Source organism: Triticum dicoccoides, chromosome 3B, assembly GCF_002162155.2.
Source record: "Triticum dicoccoides isolate Atlit2015 ecotype Zavitan chromosome 3B, WEW_v2.0, whole genome shotgun sequence".
Taxonomy (NCBI): Eukaryota; Viridiplantae; Streptophyta; class Magnoliopsida; order Poales; family Poaceae; genus Triticum; species Triticum dicoccoides.
In genome coordinates, this window is record NC_041385.1 from 859,816,119 (window position 1) to 859,822,170 (window position 6,052).

The following is a 6,052-nucleotide window of genomic DNA, read 5'->3' on the forward strand; positions in this document are numbered from 1 at the left end:
TCTTAGTTTGTTGTTGCTAAGCTTTCTACATTTAATTGTTTAACAACCAAACTCTCCCATGCATAGGGAAAACCTCTTTCATGTAAGTGTTTTGCACAAGTTCGCGCGCTTGGAGTTGGTTCTTTCTGGGGTCACCAAAATATTCTCTCTCGTCTTAACTACAACGCCACATTATATTTTTTTGCCTATATGGCATGCTAAGCACATGTACATCATGGAGCACTTGGAAGGGCCTCGTGTCTATGTTAGCATGAATTCTCCAATTAATAATTGCATTCTTGTTCGGGTAAACACTTTCAAATATATTAAAATAATATTGTTTAGCAGAGTGTATGTTTGGCTACGTGAAAACAAACAGAGGTGATGAAGCACTTTTTTATACTGTTATAAATGGAGCACATGAACAACGAGATTGCATACATGCATCAAGATAGGTCGATGGATCGTCAGCTAAATGCATGGTGCATATAACTAGAGATGGATAAAAGATCATTTCAAAGGAATTGTCACTAGGGGCGTGGCCGAAGCCATTGCAACATGCCTGCTGGTTCCTTTTGGTTGAAAAGCACTATCAGTTCATGCTAGATTTTAAGATGGTAGCCAAGTGCACTTCAGGGCAGGGCAGGGCAGTTCTTTCATGTTATGGCAAGATAATTGGGGAAAGACCATTCACAAACAAAAATTTCTTGAGTTGTTCTCTTTTGCTATTGAAGAACAAGTCTATGTCAAAGATTTTCCCGTGGACGATAAATATTTTTATTGCTCCAACAGTACCAAGTTCATGATTTTTAGCTGTTTGGATCTTGTTTTTTTTTTCATGCTTAGATTCATGATTTTTAGTTGTTCAGATATTGTAATTTTTCAAACTTAAGGTCACAATTTTTAGTCGTTAAGATCATTCAACCCTTTTTGTTAGTGCATGTATTAATAAATGGCACTGGCTATGTCAATCGACTGAAAACTACAATTGGATCATTCAGTTTCTTTTTTGTGGAGATGAGAAAAGGCCCTAGGCTGGCCGTAGTAAGGGCCGTGCTATGGCATGCTATCTGGACAAGTATGTACAATAGTATACTAGTAGTACATGGACAACTTTAAACAGTAAGATTCAATCTGTATTAGACCTGATTATTGCCTACTGGTAGGACTGATCGGTTGGTTGGTGGGTTTGCGAATTGTTTTAAAACTGCACGCACTAGCTAGTTCATCCTAAAGCTCAAACTGATGGGGAAAGGTGTGTTGGGAAACGTAGTAGACAACAAAAAAAATCAGAGAATAGTCCACTGGATGTCTTGGGAGAAAATGAAACAACCTAAATGTCAAGGTGGTCTGGGCCTCCGTGACATGCAAATGTTCAACCAAGCTCTCCTTGCAAAACAAGCATGGCATTTGATTCAGTGTCTGGATAGCTTGTGTGCTCGACTCTTGAAATCAAAATATTATCCTAAAGGCAATTTGCTAGACACGGTTTTCGCGTCTGATGCATCCCCCGTGTGGAGGGGGGTCGAGTTCGGGCTTGAACTCTTAAAAAAAGGTGTTGTGTGGAGAGTTGGGGATGGTGAAAGTATCCAAGTTCTCAGGGATAATTGGATCCCAGGGCAATCTGGACTCATGGTAAAATCTCTCAGAACTCGTAGCCGAATCAGATGGGTTAATCAGCTAATTTTGCCACAAACTAGAGAATGGAATGTTCCACTTATTAATCAACTATTCTATAGATTTGATGCAGATGAATTTGCAAGATAAAACTCCCCGTTAGCGAAACCAAGGACCACCTTGCCTGGAACTATGAGAAAAATGGCATTTTCACGGTTAGAAGTGCCTGCACGCTGGGCATGTACTTTTAGCAGAAGGGAACAACTTCTGGATCATCAAGTAATGTCGATACCGGAAGGGAAAATCTCTAGAATTTGATTTGGAAATCAAGCATCACTCACAAAATCTGTGTTGTGGCCTGGAGAATTGCCACTGATTCTCTACCCACAAAAGAGAACAAAAGAAGGGGAACACTCGAAATTGATGGCATATGCAATATATGTGGTAGAGACACAGAGGAAGCTCAACATGTTGTTCTGAAATGCACATAAGCTAAAACTCTTTGAGAGAATATGAGAGAGCACCGGGCCTTGCCAAGTGAAATGTCTCTTGTTACCCGTGACCCGGACTGGCTTCTAAATGCACTCAGTCTTTGTTATGGAGACATGCGAGAAAAACTGCTCTTGGTACTATGGCGTTCCTGGCATCTTAGAGATGACATTGTGCATAACAAAGGTATAGCAAAGGTTTCAGACTCAGTCCTTTTCCTGAAGAATTATTGGGAAACTTTGAACTCAAACACTCCAAGTGAATGTGATTTGAAAGGAAAGAAACCTTTGTATGATATTCCAGGAGTTGCTCACTGGAATGCCATATTCGGTCTCCGGGCGGACTGCGCGGGCCTGGCGACTCGTATTACCTGATAAGGGCCTTCCTGCTTCGGCGTCAACTTATTTGAATTCTTGGCAGATTGAACACGCCGAAGAACAAGGTCGCCTTCCTCAAGGCTTCAGGCATGAACCTTGCGGCTATGATAGAGCTCATGCAAAGGGTGGAGGGGAACCTGGGAGAAAAAAACTGGGTGGAGGGAGGCGACAGAACAAACTCCGTTGTAACAGTAGAGATGAATAACTAGGTGCTTTCCAGTTTCCATGGGTATGCCCATTTATCAGATTTCACATTGAGCTGTACTGTTGGAGCAAGAGCATCAACTTTTGGTATTGCTGGTAGGCTTGTGCGACTTATTGAATAGCAGAAGAGAACAACTCAGGAAATTTATCTTTGAGAATGGTCTCTCTCCAATTATTTTGCCATAACATGAGAGTGCTGCTCTGCCATCTCTGGTTGTACGCATCATGCATCTAGGTGATGATTTGGATCTTCAATCTGGATGCATATATGCAATCTCCCTGTACCGGTGCTCCATTTATTAGAGCGAAAAAGTGGTTCTTCAGCTCGATTTGTTTTGACATGGCCAAACACTGTGCTAAACATAGTGTAACTGTTTTAATATATTTGAACAGATTTGCTATTTCACATCTAGATGTGAAATAGTTATCTCACATCTAAGTGTCCAGGACCGTTCGATGATTCACACTTTTTATGCGCACAGGCTCGTGTGGAGCGGTTGTTACGCTGCTTCCAACTCGCCCGTCTCTTGTGTCTACACATGTTGGCATGTTGGCATTTTGGTTATGTTAATTTCTGCTGCAGCTATGCCACCTAGTTGGGCTGCGGTGCTCAGCTTTTATTTATTTATTTTGAAAGCGATTGGGAAGCGGATGTCAAGAGCTTCAATGTTTGAGCACACCAGTGATGCACTAGAACTTATTATTTTGTCTCAGTTACAAGTCCATCTCCAACTCGCAACTGAAGTTCGGTCTTTTTGTCTTAGTTGCAAGTCCATTCTTGACTCGCAAATAAGGCCGATTTTTTTGTCTCGGTTGCAAGTCCATGTTTGACTCACAACTGATGTCTAACTATTTTTTGTCGTAGTTGCAAGTCCACTCTCAATTCGCTACCGGCGTTCGATCTTTTTCGTACGAGTTACAAGTCCACCTCGACTTGCAATTGGGGACGGTCTTTTTTTTTGTCCAGTTGCAAGTCCACCTTTTGAGTCGCAACTGATGTCCAACCTTCTTTTCGTCCTAGTTGCAAGTCCATCCTAGACTCGCAACTGGATCTGAACTTTTTTTGTTCCACTTGCAAGCTCATGCTCAACATGCAACTGGGACCCGACCTTTTTTTTATCCCAATTGTAACTCCATTCTCAACTTGCAATTGAGACCCGATCTTTTTTTGTCTCAGTTGCAAGTCTACATTTGACTCGCAACTAAGACCCAATTTTTTTGTACCAGTTATAAGTCCACCTTAGACTCGCAATTGGATTTTATTTTGACTAACCAACCTTACTTCCTCTGATCCTGTAGTATACTCTAAAACGCCAATGTAAACACAATGCTTTACTATCTTCTTGGTGGACATAATTAATTGCTTGATTAGTCGTTCCATCCCACGACCAGACTCCAGCTAGGGGCGATCGGACCATTTGTCTGTCGTTTTTGCATGTAGTACAACGACAGAAAACACCAAATAAAGAGGGCCACAAAACTAAGATGTGACATGACTATGGGCCTTTTATTTATATGTTAATGTAGGATATCATGTTAGATGTGAGGTATTATCTCACATCTAGATGTGATATAGAAAGACCCATATTTGAAACTGTTCACCCAGACAAATAGGATGTTAGCGTGATATTTCCCATTAATTATTTTGGGAAATATCACGCTAACATATACTTGATGGTGATTGATGTAGCGAGTGCGTAGACGTGCCATTTCTTTATGGTTGCACGCATATATATATTTTGTGTTGTAACAAATGTGCCCCGGAAAAAGATAAATTATTTCCCAACTACATTGTCTTTTTTATAGAATCCCATGTATACATGGTTAGGAATGCTAGCTTTTGTGCGTCAAACAATATATACATGGACATATTGTTGTAAAGTCCCGATCTTTCTTTTTTATTGTCACGTCTGATTTTTTTTTTGGTGCGAACGAATTACTTACTAATGTACGTCACAGAGTACGTAGTTATCTTTGACGCGTGAGTTTCAATGCATACAGCTCAGCGCATATCGATTCCAATCACGAGTTTTAATGTACGTGGCTCCGATTGCTATATAAACCACCCCGAGCCTGAGACGTAGCCACACACTCCTCACCTCCCTTTCAGAGCCCAGCCACCAAGCGAGAGTAATGGCGGCGCCCAACCGGAGAGGCGGCAGCGGCCGGAAGAAGACCGTCATCCGCCAGATCGAGTAGAAGGATGCGCGGCACGTTTGCTACTCCAAACGCCGCGTGGGGTTCTTCCGCAAGGCCACCGATCTGGCGGTCCTCACCGGCGCCCAGGTGGCAGCCCTCGCCTTCTCGCCCGGTGGTAATGTCTTCTCCTTCGGCCACCCCTCCGTCGACTCCGTCGTGGAACGTTTCCTGGCGGGGGAGGGTGTGGGGGCTGGCGCGAGGGAGGAGGGCGCTGCCGACGACCACTTGCTGGCGGGGGAGGGTACTGGCGAGGTCGTGCACTTGTAGAAAAAGGCCCATTTGTCCCGGTTCTAGAGGGCCTTTAGTCCTGGTTCTTATACGAATCGGGACTAAACGCCCTCCACGTGGCCTCTGTCTGGAGCTCCACACCAACTGGGACTAAAAGAAATTTTTATTTTTTATGAAATTTTATTTTTTGATTTTCAAATTTCTGAAATTTTTTACAATTTAATCTCTAATCACCACCCATCACTACTCAATTTAACCTCTAATCTCTAATCACCCCTCATCGTTTCAAATCATCTAACTTCCCGGCCGGTCAGCCATCCTCTCACTACTCCAGCCTGAGCAAACTTAACTTCCGGGTTCTATTCTCCCTCGTTTCCAAGTCTGCACTTGTTGTTTTCCTGACAATAGTAAGCTGTCAATCCTATTAACCCTCAGGAGTTTAGCTTGAGCATGAAGCCACATGTTTCACTGTTTGAGTTTGAAACTATTATTCTAAAAAACAATAATTATGTACTAACACTAATATTTCTTGAATAAGTAGTTTGACCATAGTTTGACTAGATTTGACAAAAATTCAAAATACTGAAATAATTATTTAGTAACATTAATTTTCTTGAATAATTATTTAGTACCACTAATACTTCTTGAATAAGTAGTTTGACCATAGTTTGACCAGATTTAACAAAAAAAACTGAAATTTGAGCATATCTTTTTTTTTCCTTTCAAAATTTGAGGATTCTAAAAAAATTCAAACAGGCCTACGGTCGCCCAAATCGGATGCGGATTTTCGTGCTAATTGTTTTGATATATTATGCGTTTGTTTCGACATCATATGCAAAAGATATGGCCGTGTTACTTTTTCATAACACTTTTTTTGCAAAACATGTCCAAATTTAAGTTTTTTAATTTTCCGAACTAATAGATGTAGTGACATAACTATGTCTCGAAGGATTTTAATT

At 41.5% G+C, this 6,052-nt stretch overlaps 1 pseudogene; it reads left to right on the plus strand.

The window, feature by feature from the left end:
• Positions 1–4,799: 4,799 nt before the first annotated feature.
• LOC119280349 overlaps positions 4,800–6,052 on the plus strand; it is a 2,401-nt pseudogene continuing 1,148 nt past the window's right edge.